Below are 16,597 nucleotides of genomic sequence, written 5' to 3'. Positions count from 1 at the left end.
ACAGGAAGGGGACCACACATGCTGTTAGATTCCAGGACTGAACTTCCAAGAGACAAAAAGAACCCAGGTCCCACAGGGCTGGAGACCCAAGTGAGGGGGCTGGATGGCTACCTAGCTCCATCTCTGGGTGCTGGCCCCAAGAATCAGAATGGTGAGGCTCCAGTGTCATTCCAATGCCCTTGAATGGCTCTGAGATTGACACCTGTGGTATGACGGAACAGGAGGGGGTGAGCCACCTCCCAGCCTGGCTCACAGGACAGGGGACCAATGGAGCCAAGCTCTGCCCCCTTGGCCTTGCCTAGGTCCCCTGTACTTCCTACCACAGCCAACTCCATCCTTCTGCTGTAGGCTCCCTGCTTTGACCAGCTCTGGCTTACTCCTGTCGCTTGCTGGCCTGAACACCACCCCTGCACTGCAATCACTTCTCCGCTCTGGGGAATCTTTCCTTCTCTTTCCCCCAGATCTCCAGGATTATAGGGTCATTACCATTGGTGGCCTGAAACGGGTCGTGCATGACTCTTGTCCCACTACTAGACCACGAGGTTCTAGAGGGCAGAAACGATGGCTTCATTTTCCCCTCTCTGGGTGCTGAACTCATTATGAATGAGTTCATAATGAGGTGCATACACTCATTATGAATTCAGTCAGTCAGTCATTCACTCAACAAGTCTACTGTGTGCCGCCGTCTCTGCTCATTACAGGGACATAACGTGAAAACTCTCATCCCAGCTCTGGTCACGTCCGGTGCAGCTGGACAGACAGGCACGTACATCGGCAATGGCTACGCAGGGGTGCGATGCTAGCACAGGGGTGTGTGTGTGATGCAGTGGGAATGCAGAGAAGTGCTCACCCCAGATAAAACTCACAAGTGATTGTGGTATTCTCAGCACTTCACTTATCCACGTTTTCATTACTTTTGAAGAGCTTAAAAGAGTAAATCGTTAGTATTTTAGAATAGGAAACGGTATAGAATGTCCAGGGTGCCAATGCCGCCCTCTGAGCCTGCCCGGAGGGGCCCATCCTTGCCTGTGCTTGGTACCTCGCTGGTGTTCTGGATTTTACGCGTAAGTCCACACACGCACGTGTGCGCGCACACACCATTTTTACATAAATGGTTACACAATCTTTTGCATCTTGTTCTTTGTTTTTGTTTTCCTTTAACATATCGCTGTAGAGATACCTCATTCTTGGCTACTGACTGCGATGGACTGTAGTATTCCATCATATGAATGAACTACAGTTCATTTACCTAATCACATACCAATAGTTGTTTATGCTTTTTCTAATTGTTCACTACTATAAATAATGCCCCAATGAGTAACCCTGTGCTGATGTGATTTTGAATGTGGCGTGTATTTACAGTATAAATTCATATCCTGTGGAATTATTGGGCCACAGATAGGTGCCCTTTACATTTTAGCGACCCTCCATCCAACATTTAGTTCCTACTAACACACCACCAGGATTTACGGAGCTTTCCGACTCACCTCCTACCAGAAGCCCTTCTGCTGCAGCTGGAAGACCCCAGGGGGCAGAGAAGCACAAAGGAGACAGCACTTCATTCTAAAATGCTTTTCTCTTTCCTCCTTTATCTTTTAAATATAATGTAACTTAATATACCAAATTATATATAAATGTTGTGTCTGTATATTAAATTGACATTTCAAATATAAATGCAGTTTAGGGATACAATAATACAATATGAAATATATATATAAATAATTTAAATATAAGATTCATCAGGAGGCACTTGGTCCCAGAACCACACGCAGCCACCTGGGGACCACAGGGCAGCATCCGCCTGAGAAGAGGGCAGAACTCCCAGGCTGGCTCCGGAGTCCTGGGGAGAGTGTCGCCTGCAGCAAGTCCAGCCTTGGGTTGCTCAGGTTCATAAGCCAACATGTGGCATTTTGCCTTTTGCCCATTTGGGTTGGCGTTTCTGGTCACTGCCACCAGGAGAAGAGCCTGCCAGATGCCACAGCTGGTATGGGAGACCCAGACTCAGCCCCCTGGTGGGTCAGCAGGGGTCAGCCAGGCAGCCCAGGACAGGGAATTGTGCCTGGGGAAAGAGCCAGAAGAGGAAGGAGGAAGCAGCAGGCACTAGGAGGCCTGCCGAGGCTGCGGTGGCTAGAGCCCCACCCACAAGGCTGGGTGGGGAGGGCAGGGTGTGCCCTCTACAGGCGCTGTGCCGTGTGATTAACTCGATTCCTCTCCAGCTCTCAAGTGAAGTGACCAGAGCTTCACCCTAGCAGTGATCACAGGTGTGACTTGAAATATGAATTCACTGCACCCCCTTGTGCATCTCCACCCAGGGTTCAGCTCTCTGACACTCACCCCTCGGCTCCTCAGTCTGGCCACCCCAAGAGATAGTCCTTTGGAGACCTGGCATCAGAAGGCCCCACAGGGCCACACCTGGGGCACCTGTGGATGGGGTGGGTAAGAAAGAAGGCTGCCAAGGAGAAAGGTCACGGGCGTGCTAGAACCCCTCCTGGTGTGCATGTGTGTGCCTGTGCGTGCATGGGCGCCCCTGCGTGGGTGTGCATGTGCACACACACAGGATGCCAATTACCCTTTCCCAACTGAGCCCTCAGGAGCATTCTCTGGTGTTTACTATTTCTCCAAAGTCATTTCCTTATCTCAGGGCCCCTTGCAGCCTTTGACCCAGAGTTGGGTGAGACAGGGAAGGAAAGGACGGGCCTGGGAGAAGAGGAATTTGCCCTGTGCTGTGTCTTAGGTCTCCAGGCATTAGTGGGAGCAGCCGAGGGCTCTCTAAGCTGCCACTAGCTGGGCCCAAGTGACATCATTGTCTCCCACACCTGCAGCAGGCCCTCTTGACGCTACCGCTAGTCACTTCCTACCAGTCCATCTCCCACAACAAGGGTGCCCCCGAAATGTCACTCATGAGTGCATGGCTCTGCCTGGGCTGCCTTCAGACTAAGGTAAATTCTCTCCTATGACTTAGGAGACCCTTTGTAGCCTCGCCCTACCTGTCCAGCCTCATCTGTCCCCCTTCCCACCTCACTCTGGGCTCCAGGCACAACGCCCCACAGCCACTCCCAGAAAGCACCAGGGCTCACATATTTGCTCCTGTGGCCGTTGTAACAAACTACCCCAGATGGAGTGGCTCAAACCACACAGACCCATCACCACCAGGTCCACAGTCCAGAGTCCAAAAGTGGGTGCTGAGGGGCTCCACTCAAAATGCCAGCAGGGCTGCGTTCCCTCTGGAGGCCCTGGGATGCGATTCACCCCCTTACTTTCTCCAGCTTTGAATGCTGCCTGAGTCCTTAGTGCGTGTGCCCCCTCCCTCTTCCTTCAAAGCCAGCAGCAGAGCATCTTCCAGCCACTCTGGCTGACCTTTGCTCCCACAGTCACGTCTTCCTGCTCTGACTCTGACACCCCAGTCCTCCTCTTGTAGGACCTTGTGATTGCATTTGGGGCCAACCTGGGTAATCCAGGGCATCGCTCATCTGAAGGGCCTTAATTTAGTCACATCTGTAGGTTCCAGGGACATCTTGGGGGGCAGTTATCACTGTGAACTTTGGCACAGGCAGCCCCCTTGGCACTGTGATAGGCAGAAAAATGACTAAGAGGCTACGCTGGGGCTCAGATCCCAGCCATGCTCTGCTCTCCAAGCTCACAGGTATGGGGTTGCCTCCGCCCAGAGGGGCCACCTCTGCCTAATTCGCACAAAGGTACCACAGGGGCCAGCAGAGGCCCTGCCTGGAACACCACCCACTCCCATCCCCTCCTCCACCTGACTGAGAGCTACTCATTCTTTGTTGTTTTTTCAAGATTTTATTTTTATTTTATACAGAGGGGAATAGTGGGAAGAAAGAGAGGGAGAGAAACATCAATGTGTGGTTGCCTCTCCCACACCCCAAGCCGGAGACCTGGCCCACAACCCAGGCATGTGTCCTGACTGGGAATCGAACCAGTGACCCTTTGGTTCATAGGCCAGCACTCAATCCACTGAGCCACACCAGCCAGGGCAAGAGCTACTCATTCTTGAAGGCTCAGCTCAGTCTAGGACATTTCCCCTGTGTTCTGCACTCACACCCCCAGGGGGTTAGTCACACCGTCTTGGGGCTCCTGCTTCATCCTGTACTTTTTATATCCTGGCACCGACCACAGGACATTGGGAATGTCTGTCTAGGCGAGATCTGAGCCAGGCATGGAAGCCGTCCCCTGGAGCTTGGATCCTCCCCTCTGGAGTCTTCCAGCTCTTCCCTTCTTTGTCTCCTCTGGCATTAGAGAGGCCCTGTGGGGCCACACCTGGGGTGCCTCAGGTAAGGCTACAGTGTCACTATGAGGGAGGCAGAAAGGAAGCAGAGGTAGCCCTCACCTCAGAAATGTCCCCAGCCTCAGGGGAACCAGCCCTCTACCCAGGGGACCCCAGAGCACACAGTGAGCAGTCTGAGGTCCTGCTGCCAGAGAAACTCAGGCTGTAGCTGAAGGAAGATCAGCCAGAGAGGTAGGGAAAGATCAGGGTGGGCTGCATGGAGGAGTCAATATCCAGGCAGGGGAGAGGAAGGAGCAGAGAAGGAGGGACTTGTGGCTTCTCCCTGGACAGGGAGGGACTTGCAATGTGGAAAATTCTCCGGACAGGAAATGTGTGCACAAGACGCAGGAAGACCACCGACATGACAGATACTGTTGGAAGGGCAGAGCGGGGTGACTGCACGGAGGGAGTTATTCTCAAGCCCAAGGCAGCAGCCCAAAAAGCAGGACTGAAGAGAGCTGGGCTCCCATGGACTCTGGAACCCGACTGGGGTTGGAGCAGGGTGAAGGGGGCCTGGCTCCTGCTCCCCATCCTCAGGGCCTGTCCAGATTCACTCACCTAGCCTGCGACCATGGCTCTGAGAACCCCTGGCTGCTCTGCGAGTCTGCAGCGCTACCCACTCTTCTTCATTCAACTGGCCACCCCTCACCCCCAGGAACTGTGACCATGGTCTTGGGTCTCATATCTCCCATCTCACCTGCTGCCCCCACCCCACCACCTGTGTCCTCAGGCCCAGGAGCCTCTCCCAAGTCCCAACTGAGGGGACCACACCTAAGGACCTAAGGACAGTCAGGAAGGAGCAGCTGAGGGAGGCTGCGGCACAGCTGGGAGAAAGGTTTCCTGTGTGCCACAGAGTATTTGGCATCTGAGGACAGGTCTGTGAGATGTTGGGGCAGAGCTGGTCCCCAAGAGGGGGCTGGGGCGAGTGCAGCCGGAGTTTTAGGTGCACCTGTGGCCTCCCCTGACAGGGGCAGCCCCAGATGACAACAGAAGGGCGCTGCTGGGCCAGACTGCACAGAGCTTTCAGGAAGCTTCACTGTGCACTGCTTCCCTGAAGTCTGTCTGTCCTTGTGGCACCGCTGTCCACGGGGCTTTGGAACAACAGCAGTGAGTCAGGGCCCGGAGAGAGAGGGTGACTCGGTGGGAGAGGAGGGACTGGGCAGGGAAGGTTACCTTCTAGGATGCAGAAGGGTTTGAGGACTTCCAAAGGGGACCCCAAGAAACAAGGAGACCAGTAGCCCATTTCTAACTGTAACCCAGCCTATGAAAGGAAGTGCCTTACATGTCCCCAGCTCTGAGATTGGTCCTGGAGGAGGGAGTGAAGGGACCCAGCTCTGCCCTCCTGTTGCTTCCACTTCCACAGGCCTCCCCAGCCCACCCAAGGCCAGGACAGGCGCTTCAGGCAGCCTCTCCCCATAGACTGCAGCCCATGGGCCAAGGTGGGGCAGGCTGGGCTTGAGAAGACACCCACTCCTGCATTCCACCGACATAGTGCCTGGGGCCAGGCTGTGGAGGCTTGAGGGCTTGGCAAGGGCCACACAGAGCCAGCCCTCCAGAGAGGCGGGGCAGGGGAATGAACTCATTCTTTCCTCCTCTGGGCGCTCTGATGCTGCGCAAAGGGCCCCAGGTATGCGCTCTCCCAGTTTCACTGGGATAATAGTCAGGGACTGAGAGAGACTGACCTGGTTTCTGCTCTGGCACAGCTCGGCTCTCCTGCCGCTTTGCTCCCCTCCCTTCCCCACCCGCTCTCTGGAGGGGCCAGACCTTCACTAAGGCCCTAGGAAGCTACAGCAAGAAAGCAAAGGGGTTTGCTGAGAGGGGCGCCACCAAAAGCCCATTCCCCAGAGAGGCTCTCCGAGGAGAGGCTCTGGGTGTCCCGAGAGGGGACTGCACCTTGCATCCCCTTTGGCTTCTGCTCTCTGCCCCTTGGAGTTACCAATTACTCCATCTAAAATCAGATGTCCTCCAGTCTCTGAAACTGCTCTCTTTTACAGATGGGGAAACTGAGGCTCAGAAAGAGGAAGGGAACCATCACATAGTTGGGCAGTGGCAGAGCCAAGACATCGCTCAGATTTCTGAATCTCTAGCCCCATTCCCATCCCGGCACCTCCATGGAGCAGCTTGGGAGGAAATGATCCAAGAGGTCCTCCCGGAGCCTGCCAGGCTACTTCGAGAGAACAGAAGCCATTCTCCTGGTGTGCCACCTCGGGCAGATGCTGTGGGACCCACAGGGAGTGGCCTGCTCCTAACCCTCCAGGCAATGGAGTGGAGAGACCCACAGGGTAAGCTTCCCAGTGCTCTGCACTCCAGCCAAAGCCTCCCCCATCCCCCCGCCAATTCAGAGCTCACCTCAGATACCCCAGGGCAGCCAGCAGATAGGAGAGCTTCCCACCTCCCCCGGTGAGGGATGGACACAGACACCCTTCCCACCACCTGGTTACTCTGGACTCCTGAAGGGTCCGTACCAACCTCAGAGGGCCACTGCCCGCCTCCCCAGCATACCTGGCCTGGGTGCCTTTGACCTCCTGAACTCCCAGGGTAAACCCACCTCCTCCAGTAAGACAGCATGGGGAGGTAGAGGCTGTGGCAGTCTGAACCCTAACTGGCTACCTCTAGCTTTGCAATCTCAAGTCACCTGACCTTTATGAATGAGCTTCCTCAAGCTGTCAGGTGGGGTTATACCCCTCCCTGCATGGTTTCAGTGAGGACTGGAGGTGAGTGCACACAGTAGGCTGTTATTACTAACGATGCCTGGGAAGTCTCTGGGACACCCCAACCCTCAGGTCCCCAGGCCCTGCGCTTCCCTGGGGTCACATGGAGTTGTTGCTGTCTCTTGCATGCTCTGGGGTCAGGCTCTGTCCTCTCGCATGCCACCCATCTTGGTCAGGGTGAGAATGAAGAGGGCCCCTCCATGGGAGACACACACCCTGGCTTCCTGCTGCTTTATTCATCACCTCCCCAAACTGGGAAAGACAAACATTCATCCGCTGGGCAACTGGACCTACTAGGTGCACCCGTACCAGGGAACGATGCTCAGTAATGGACAGTAACACACTAAAACACACCCACTGACGTGGGCACCTCAAGAGCATTACACTAAAATTTCGAAGCAAAATGAGAGAAGACAAACATGAAAGGCCACATGCGATGTGAGTTCGCGTGCACGAACTCTAGAAAAGGCCAAACTAGCTGCAGGAGGCAGCTGAGTGGGTGCCGAAGGTGGGAAGCAGGAGTGTGGGTTGGCTGCAACCGGGCACGAGGGGGTTTTGTGGAGCAATAAAAGCAGTCAATATCTTATTTGCTAGTAAGTCTATGGCTGTTTTCATTTGGCGGAACTTATCCAACTATATGCTTAAAATGGGTGCATTTTACTGTATGTAGATGATACCTCAATAGAGCCTGGCAGGAAAAGATCTTCTAGTTTTACAACAGGATCTGAGATGCAACCCATATCTTGCTAGGTCATACTCTAATTAGAGAACACTTAACAAGTGCCCAGTACTGCCCTGGCTGGTGTGATTCAGTGGACTGAGTGCCAGCCTGCAAACCAAAGTGTCGCCGGTTCAATTCCCAGTCAGGGCACATGCCTGGATTGTAGGCCAGGTCCCCAGTAGGGGGCACGTGAAAGGCAACCACACGTTGATGTTTCTCTCCTTCTTTTTCTCCCTCCCTTCCCCTCTCTAAAAAGAAATAAAATCTTTAAAAAAAAAAAAAAGAAAAGAAGAAGTGTCGGTACTTAACAGAAATAAGACATTGAATGATGGGGGAAGATGAGGGTGGATTTGAAGAAATGCAACACCAGGGCATCAAGGAACAACTGGACTTAAGCAGACCCTGCAGATAAAGGGGCTCAAGTCTCAGTGCCTTTAAACTGCTTTTCCACCTGAAGTACCATACCACCTTGATCCCCCACCTGATCTCGTCACTCCCCCTTGCTCTACCTGAAAAAACCTCGTCCATCTTTCCTGAATAAGAAAAAGTAATCCTTTAATAAGATGATATTCTGTTTCCCCTGACGCAGCATGGGGAAGGTGCTGGCCCACAGGAGTCACCAGCCTAGGATGCGGAGGCATCCCTCTCCTCAGTCTGCTCCTGAGCCTTCACCAGACCATCAAGGACAAGGGAGTCCTTTTGCACTCTGGGTCTGGCCACCCTCTGCCGTCTGCGGCTGGCCACTCTATGCCCCGCCTCCTCTGCTGCCTTCCCTGTCCCTGATAGCATCTTGCGGCAACTTTCACTTTGGCGTGTTGGCTCCTGGACATGAGACCAACGCTGGAGAGCAGGAACTTTGTCCTAGCTACTACATTTTTCTCCTTCCTGCCGTCCCCTCCCACGAAAGCCCAGGATGGGATGGGCGTGGTGCACTGTACCAACGCTTCATTGATGCCTCTGTGCATTCTGCTGTTCACTCGCACTTTCGGAGAGGCTCAGCTCCATCCAGCTGCAGCCCAAAGAGAATGTCCTGGCCTTTTCAGCTACATTTAGACACAGCTAGATGCAAGCCCGGCCACCAGAGCCTCTCTAGAGCTCTCCTGTTCTCTTTCATGCTTGCTTTCTCCATCTTTCCTCTTTTTGCCTCTCTCTGCCCCTCCCCAGCTCAATGTGTCTCCTTCTGTCCCTCTCTTCCCTTCCCCTTCTCCCTCTACTGTCTCTAAGTAATATATATGTATATTACTTCACCCAGAAAACAAAAGAACAAAACATAAAAAGCCCTAATGCAGAGGACACCCTGGGCCGAGCAAGTCTAAGACTTCACAGCACAGACTAGCACTGCATCTGTTACTAGCAGTTGGGTTCAGATCCTGGTTTTCTGCTAGATTTACATCCTCACAGTGCCTGACCCAGGGCCAGGCCCATGGCAACCCCTAGAGGAAGGATGTGACCCTTGGACCCATGATGTCAGAGTGGGAAGGGGAAGAGGTCAAGGTCAGGGATGGGTCAAGGCCAGGGAGTGGCTGCAGGGAGGAGGACCCCTTGGGGCTGTTAATTCTCCGCATTCAAGAGCACGAATACACGGCACACACTCCCTGTCCTCCCCCCAGGCCCCTGCTCCCCAGTCTGCATCTGTCACAGAGGCTGGAACTGCGGTTGGTCAGGATGGGGTCCTGGTCAGCATCAGCCGGCTGATGCCAATTAAGGCCCAAGAATCCCCCGCCTCTCACCCTGGGCTCAGATCAAAGACCTTCCCCCAGATGACCATGAATCTGCAGGACCCAGGCCTGCAGCTAACGAGCTGCTCTGCCTCGGGCCAGCAGGGTCCTGGATCCTGTTTCATTCCAGGGAGCAGCCCGCCCAGAGTGAGGGGCCAGCGGGGCCTGGCACCCAGTGCACCCCGTCCACCACAGCACCCGGCTTCTCTCGGTGAACCCTGGGGTCACCGTCTGGAGGGGCCCCAGGATTCCCGCTGCATCGTGTGAGCTCCCGCCCCGCCAGCCCCCAGAGCTGCTCCCGGTGCCCATTGTCTGGCCGCACAAGAATTTTAACCGCTAACATCTGGGCTCAGGAGACTCCGGAAGAGCAAATGTCCTCACCTCCTTTGATTTCCTTCACACAGAGGGCTTTTTAAATTTTAATTTGAGGTGACCTCTGACCTGAGTTCCCATTCCCATAGATTCCAGATATTTCCTGTGCCCTCAGATAACCTCCCAAGCCAGCTCTCACCTGACCAGAAGCCCCTGCTAAGGGGGCACTGCCTCCCCCAACCATGGCCCAAACTGGGCTAGAAACACCCCCACCCCCACCTCTGGTTCCCTCCTAATACACCCCTCTCCTTCTCCAAGGGCCCCTGAAGCCCACCAAACCTCTCCCCAGGGCTGTGGGCCCAGCTCGGCCCAGCCCCCAGGAATCCAGGGAAGCAGGAGCCCTTGCTCCCCTGCTGTTAGGGTTCCTGGGATGACAGCAGAACTGTTGATGGAGCACCTGCCCTGCACAGGCAACCTGGCCACTCAAGAATAAGTGCTCCTACCTTACATGTGAAGAAAGCAACACTAGAAAAAAGAGGGCAGGGGACATCAATAGCACGGAGCTAGTGTGCGGGAGAGTGGGAACGATAAACAAGGTTGGTCAGCCATGAGCCGGGTGCCCTCTGGGAGGGAGGCACAGGCCTTGGGCACAGGGCTGCTCGGTGTTGAAGCTGCTGGAGCCTGGGTGGGCCCAAGAGGCTACAGGCCTTTCACCTGGGCATGGCCCACCTGTCTCAGCATGGCAACCAGCACTCGAAGCACCAAGCGTCTCAGCGCAAGCCCCGGAGGGCAGAGAAAGGGTGGGGTGGGGGCAAGCAGGGCCAGTCAGCCCCTCAGCCTCTGCCCCTCTTTCAGACAGTCTGTGGGCTAGGCTGGAGAGGTGCCTCCCTGTGGGTCCCCGCTGTGTCCCCTGACCATGCTACGCTAAGCTGTGCAGAGGGGCTACCATGGTGGGAGGCAGGGTGCCCTTGTCCCCGTCTACGAGGCAGTGACAGTCAGCAGAGAAGCCAGAACACACCGGTGTGATGTGGCCCCAGGACTGGAGCCCAGAGCTGAAGGGGTTGGGCAGGATCCTTGCCAGCGGGGACTTACCCCAGGGCCTTTCCCCATGCACACAGAGGCCTCCCATAGGCTGGTCACACAGCACTGGCACCGGGTCAGTACCCCAGCAGCCATCCCTGCAGCAAGGCCACCCGCAACAAACCGCTGCAGTCCTCCAGAACTGAGGGCCTTGACCATCCAGCCAGAGTCAAGGGCAGCCCGCTGGCCCTGCCCCCTCAGCCAGAGGCTAACTGGCATCATGGGGCAGCCTCACTGGCCCCAAAGCCGGGTCCCACTGCCAGCCCCAGCCTTCTCACCAGTGGTTTGACCACATGTCTCCCCATCACAGCCTCCCCTGGCTCCCATCCGCCCTCGTCATGCCCAGTGACTCAGCTGCCCTCCCGGGCCCAGCTCACCACAGCTGACATCAGCCTTGCCCTGCCCATTTCCAGCAAACCCTGAGTCTCCTCTTTCCTTTGATCCATCTTCCTCCTCAGAGTCAAGAGCTCTAGACCTGGAAGGATTCTGGGGAGCATTTGGGGTGACCTCACTTCACAGTTGGGGAAACTGAGGCCCTGAGAGGGCCGGGAGATGGCTTCAGTTCACAGGCTGTGGCATATTTAGAACTTGGTTCTTTGACAGAAAGGGGCTGATTTCAGGCTCCATCAGGATGTGGGGAACCATCGTTGCCCTGCCAGTAACTGAGTTCCGACCCATTACCCCTGCCCTGTGGGGCCTGGAAACCAGGACCCCAACTCCCTGGGTCTGTGGCTGCTCTTGGCCACTGACGCTCCAGGAGCAGCTGGAGGCCAAAAGATCGCCAAGCCCCTTCCTACTGCCCAAAGGAGATGTGGCCAGGTCTTCCCCAGGGAGATCATTTGTTTTGGAGACAGTGGTGAATAGCAGGAAGGGTGTAAATCCTACCAGGAAGAGGAAATTGTACCACAGAATCACAGAGGCCTGGAGGGGTGGTTGGGTGAAGGGGCCCTCCAAGGACCCAGAGCTGACAAAGAGGAGCAGCCAAGTGTTGGCCAGGCCCAGGAGAATGCCTGTGCTTCAGGTGTAGGAACAGCTCACGGGGCAGTGGTTTACAAAGTGTGGCTGCTGGTCCACCAGTGTCAGCACCACCTGGGAATTTGGTAGAGATTCAAAATGCCAATCTGCTATCCCCACCCCAGACCTGCTGAATCAGACACCCAGAGGTGGGGCCCAGCAAGCCCCCCAGAGGATTCGAATTCATGCTCAAAAATAAAGAATAGCCAAAGTAATTAGTAGGTCTGCTACCTGGTCAGGCCCTGCCCCTTCCGGCCCCCCAGTGGAGCTCACTGGGACTCCCACAAGCCCCCTTTGCTTGCCCTTGCTGTGATCCCCTCCCACCAAACCAGTCAGGACTTCTGTAGGCAGAACATCCCAGAGGGGTCTGGAATGAGTCTCATGGCCAGAGATGTGCCCTGTCCCATTTGCCCGCATTGTTGCCTCTGTATTACAAAGAAGATTCTGCCTTAGTTTCCCTGCCTCAGACTCCAGCTCACCATTGACCTTAGGACTCTTCCCGGGACCTTGGCCCATTCCAATGGGCCCTGTACCATGTTATGCACTGTGCTGGTCTCCTCACCGGGGCACCACATCCTGCTACTGTCCCTCCCAGTGCTACCTGGGTCATCTGTGGACAAACAACCACCCATAACTGTACCACGGCCACCCAGGGCCTCCATGCACAAACGCACAGGCTGTTTACGGGGAACAAGCGCAGCTGGCTGAAGGAGCCAGTGTGGGGTGAAAACCCAGCTCGCATTTCACTTACCCATGTGCCCTAGCGCAAGGTGGCATCCACCCGGCTGGGGCACCTTTCTGTGATTTGCACAGATGCATAACACGGTCTAGTGCTTGAGTGTCCCACTCCTCCTTCCCCGAGGCTCCTCTGCTTCTCAGCTGGGCCCTGCCCGCCCCTCCCCATGCATACACCAGCTGGACCTCCACTGAGGCCTCATTCTGCACCAACTGGAGCCCACCCTCCCAAACTGGCTGTGCCTGGTGGCCTCACATGTGCCCTGTCTTCTCTCTTTGGAGCCTCTTGGCTGGATGAGCTGTACCATCTTTCTCTCCTTACTGCTCATCCTCAGGGACTCTCCTGTCATGGACAAGATGACTTCATAACCAGCAGACCAAACATCCTCCTCGATTGAAGTTTGAGGTCATTTCATTACAGCATCTCCTAAGACATCCCATTCATGGAAGTGCTGGAAAGGCCTTCCTTACATGACCTGACTGGCGTGTTGTCCCTTGTAACTCCTGTGCATTGGGGCCCTGGGCCCCTCTGCCCCAGGCTCCAGGCCAGGCCCCGCCTGGGGCTGCTCTTCCCAGCTCCTCCCGCTAGTCCTCTCGAGGCTCAGCCTCTCCCGTCACTGCACGCCGAGCTCTGCTGGGCTGATTCTGCTCGGTGGCTTTTTTCCAGACAGCTGAACACACGCCAGTAGGCACCTAACTTTTCTACTTTAACCATTTGGGATTAAGGAAAGTCTTTCTAAAACATAAACATAATATATTCTCCACCTTCTGGAACAGATAAATGCAGGCATGATAAAGCCTTTTCTTGGGACCTCTAAATAACAGGTTTTAAAAAAAATAATTCCTTATTATCACTGTACAAAAATGAAAAATACAGATAAATGAAAAGAAAAAATTGTATCACCTGATACCTTATCAACCAGAGGCAATGACTGGTGATTTTTCATTGTAGAGCTAACTTTCTGGACTTTTTCCTAAGCAAACACACTTTCCAGTTTGGGACACAAATCCAGTGCCCCCCATTTATTGTGCTCACATGAACAGGAGGCCTCACCCCACATCCACCTCTACATACCCCGCCCCCCACAGAACAGGGGAGCACCTGGATCCCGGGCAGTGATTCTGATTGCAAATGGCAGCCGGAGAGAAGCTGGAACTCTCCGAGGCCCCGACACCCACTGCTCTGGCCCAGCACTGTGCTATCTCTATGGAGACGGTCTTGCAAAGCCTGCTGGGATCGTGCCTCTCGGGACCTGCCCCTTGCCAGAGTCAGGCTCCAAGGTTACCGCTCTTACATCTCACACTTCCAAGTTCAGCCACATTCTCCAGCTGAGTGTGACCATAGCAGAGGCAGCTGACTCCAGGGAGGCTTCTGTCCTCAGTCCCGCTGTGGGGCGGGCACATCGGGGCCCTGAGGTTAAGCCAGGTCATCAGCACTGACCCCCTTCTTCCTGGTGCCACCCCCTTGGGGGCTGGGGGCTGTCCGGACTGGGTCACTTCATCCCAAACTTCATCACAGGAATTCCACCTTCAACGTGAAGGGCCTTGTCCTCATCCCTTTCTTTCCTGATGTTCCTCAGCCCCAAGCAGATGAGCTCCCTGCGCCTCCACACAGGCACTCAGGGGAGCCTGCCTTTGTCAGGCCCCCAGAACCTGCTCCCTCCTTTCCCGGATAAATCAAGGTGCACTAGTCTAACCTGTGCGTGACCTAGAGGAGCCACTGAAGGAACGCTTCCCTGAACAAGCAACTCAGTTCTTATCAGTTGCCTAGATAAAAAACATCACTGACAGCATCTTGCATCAAAAAGAAGAAGAAGCTGTTTTGACCTCCCAGGCTGCTGTACACCCATTGTCTGGGTGAGGACATTGACAGCATGCACTTACTTCTGGACAGAACTCCGGCCTCCAGCTCTGAAGATCTTACCCCGAGCTGTCCTCGGGAATCCCTCTCTTTCGGGGAGGAACCGGCCCCCCTCAGCCCCCACCCCCGGGGCCAGGTAGCCACAGCTGACCCTCCAGCACTACTTCCTGGGCTCCAGGTGCAGCTTGATCACCCCTCAGCTCCGAGGAGGGGGGTTTTCTTTCCAGGCCAGCGATGACTGCACTCTGTCCCCCACTGCCTGGCAAGGGAGACATCTCGTCACCTCGGGGGCATGGCAGGAGCTGGGTTGGGACAGTCCCCGTAGTCAGAGCCCTCCTTGGCCACTGTGAACACAAAGGATGGGCAGTTGGCATGCACTTGTGTATTGATGTTCTGAGATTATTGGAGATGATTTAAAAAATGTTTTTCCCAGACTGGAAGGGGGCCAGGGGTGCTGGGAGCTGGTCCTTCTGCTCTCCAGCTTCTTTTCCTCTCCCCACTGTCCCGCCCCAGCTGCAGACCACGTGTTTGGCATCAGGGCACCCCTCTGCATGCTACTAGGAAGCAGAGCCAGTGCTGGGGGAGGAGGAGGTCTGCATCTTCCTTCCCCCGCTCCGTTTCTTGGGCCAGCACTTTGTGCTTTGGGGACCAGGGGTCATGGAAGGCAAAGACCTGGTGCCGCCTGCTCACCTAGCTTCTGGGAAGAAGAGTGCCCAAGCACAGAGGCTGGCCCAAATTCTCACGTTCAAAGCCAAACACATGCAATTTTGGGCCTTAGGCTGGGTGGGCCGGTATATATCCCACCTGACAAGCTCTTCGAGGCAGGAGGCAAAGTGAGAGAAAAGACATGTAGAGCAGCACCTCCCATGGGTCTGGAAGCTGGAGGAGGGCGGAGGATGGGGCCCCCCCCAAGTGGGAGAAACTCCCAGGGCGGCTGGGGCAGGGGCCCTGGGACACCTGCAGAAGCCATCCCCTCACGCCCCTCCCAGAAGGCTTCCTGGGGTTCTCACAGTTAGAGAACAAGCAGAGGGAACTGTGTAGACTTCTCACACTCTATCTGCCTCCTCATTTTCCCAGCTCAGGCCTCCCCAGATTCCTCTGCCTTCCGGCCCCCAGCCTCTCCCTGCCAATCTATCCGAGCCTGCTGCTTCCTTACTCTCCTCAAAACACCACTTTTATTAGGTGTCAGGGTTCTGCGCCCAGAACTGCACTGGCTCCCACTCTTGATGAGGTGGAGTTCAAATCCCATTGCCTGCATTTTAAGGTCTGTTTGTCTGGCACAGTCTAGTACATACCTGCTGCTCTGGCATAGTGAGTAATAGAACTCCTCTCATGCACAAACGTGTCCCAGTTTGGACAATACATGATATGCTCAACCTGTCTACCATCCACCCGCAGCCTGACACTCCAGGCTACTGTCACCTGTCTCTGCTTGAATCCTCCAAGTTCTTAACTCTGGCTGCTCTTTAGCATCACCTGGGAGTGTTTAATAACTGCTCCTGCCTGGGCTCACCCTAAAGCAATTTGAGTAAAACAGAGTCTCTAGGGATGGAGCCCAGGCTTTGGGTGGTTTTAAAAGACCTAGGTGACTCTGACGTGCAGCCAGGGTTGAAAACAATTGACCTAAGTCGAGCAGGTGTCCTGGAACTCTGTCCCTGAGCCTGTCTCAGACATTACTCTCCCTGACTTTTTCCAGAACTTGCTCACCATTTTTGAATCCTACCCAAGCCGCCAAGCCTAGTTCCAATGCTGCCTCCTCCTTCATCTCTCCCCTCCACCCTCTCTCCCCTCTCCCCCCACAGCTATGCTGTATTAAGCCATAATCGAGGTCCATGTGTTGCCTTCTCTGTAGTCTGTGAGTTCCTTGGGGTGGACCATATCTGATTCATCTCAGGGACTACAGGGCCCAGACCCAACTTGCAGTAACGGTCCCTATACTTGGCTGAGTGACTGTCACTACTGATCCTGAACTCGGGCAGCACCACCCACCACCCAGCCAGGAACCAGGTGCCTCTCCACGTTAACTTTCTTTTCCTGCGTGTGTGGCCTCCCACTCATTCATTCACTCATTTATTCTGCTTTGTGCCTGATGCCCTCTTCCCTATTCCCTCTTCTTGATTCCCTGCATGCTTGGAGAACTCACCGCCAACACCTGGGCAGCCC

The 16,597-nt window shown here is 55.1% G+C and overlaps 1 long non-coding RNA gene across 1 annotated transcript in view; it reads right to left on the bottom strand.

The window, feature by feature from the left end:
• Nucleotides 1–13,760, bottom strand: part of LOC139440968 (uncharacterized) — a 61,113-nt gene extending 47,353 nt beyond the window's left edge. Inside the window, exon 1 of the long non-coding RNA XR_011651301.1 lies at nt 13,676–13,760. This is a non-coding gene — a long non-coding RNA (uncharacterized lncRNA). The remainder of the gene's footprint in view (nt 1–13,675) is intronic.
• Between the last annotated feature and the right edge of the window lie 2,837 nt (nt 13,761–16,597).

Source organism: Desmodus rotundus, chromosome 5, assembly GCF_022682495.2.
Source record: "Desmodus rotundus isolate HL8 chromosome 5, HLdesRot8A.1, whole genome shotgun sequence".
Classification (NCBI taxonomy): Eukaryota; Metazoa; Chordata; class Mammalia; order Chiroptera; family Phyllostomidae; genus Desmodus; species Desmodus rotundus.
Note: the sequence above shows the minus strand (reverse complement) of the source record. Positions and strands in the feature narration are given on the sequence as shown.